The sequence below is a fragment of the Malurus melanocephalus genome, unplaced genomic scaffold (assembly GCF_030028575.1).
Source record: "Malurus melanocephalus ecotype Western Australia unplaced genomic scaffold, MMel_1.1 scaffold_876, whole genome shotgun sequence".
In the NCBI taxonomy this organism is placed as follows: Eukaryota; Metazoa; Chordata; class Aves; order Passeriformes; family Maluridae; genus Malurus; species Malurus melanocephalus.
In genome coordinates this window covers 142,470-143,521 of record NW_026624108.1, presented here as the reverse complement: position 1 = coordinate 143,521, position 1,052 = coordinate 142,470, and positions in this window count along the sequence as shown.

The following is a 1,052-nucleotide window of genomic DNA, read 5'->3' as shown; positions in this document are numbered from 1 at the left end:
GCCCGGGCCCGGGCACGGAGCGAGCCGGGGGCGCTGTGAGCGGCAGCACGGCCCTGTGCCCGGTATCCGGTGCTCGGTGCCCGGTGCTCGGTACTCGGTATCCGGTGTTCGGTGCCCGGTGTTCGGGGCCCGGTGTTCGGTACCCGGTGCTCGGTGCTCGGTGCTCGGTGCCCGGTGCTCGGTGCTCGGTGCCCGGTGCTCGGTACTCGGTATCCGGTGTTCGGTGCCCGGTGCTCGGTGCCCGGTATCGGTACTCGGTGCGCTGTGCTCGGTGCCCGGTGCTCGTACCCGGTGCCCGGTATTCGGTATCCGGTGCCCCGTGCTCGGTGCTCGGTGCCCGGTGCCCGGTGAGCAGCGGCGCTGTTGCTCGTGGGGTGTGCGAGGAGGGAGCCTGAGGGTTGGGGGAGCCCCTAAAGCAGAACATGGAGTGAACCCCACAGCGAATCCCACAGCGAATCCCACAGCGAATCCCACAGTGGTTCCCATAGTGAATCCCACAGCGAATCCCACAGTGAATCCCACAGTGAATCCCACAGCGAATCCCCCCTAACCCTAACCCACAGTGAATCATTCCCACAGTGAATCCCACAGCAAATCCCACAGTAAATCCCACAGCGAATCCCACAGCGAATCCCACAGCGAATCCCACAGCGAACCCCACAGTGAATCCCACAGCGAATCCCACAGTGAATCCCACAGCGAATCCCACAGCGAATCCCACAGCGAACCCCACAGCGAATCCCAGAGTGAGTCCCACAGTGAATCCCACAGCGAATCCCACAGTGAACCCCACAGTGAATCCCACAGCGAATCCCACAGTGAACCCCATAGTGAATCCCACAGTGAATCCCACAGTGAACCCCACAGCGAACCCCGCAGCGAATCCCACAGTGAATCCCACAGCGAATCCCGTAGTGAATCCCACAGCGAATCCCACAGCGAATCCCGCAGTGATTCCCCCCTAACCCTAACCCTAACCCTAACCCTAACCCTAACCCTAACCCTAACCCTAACCCTAACCCTAACCCTAACCCTAACCCTAACCCTAACCC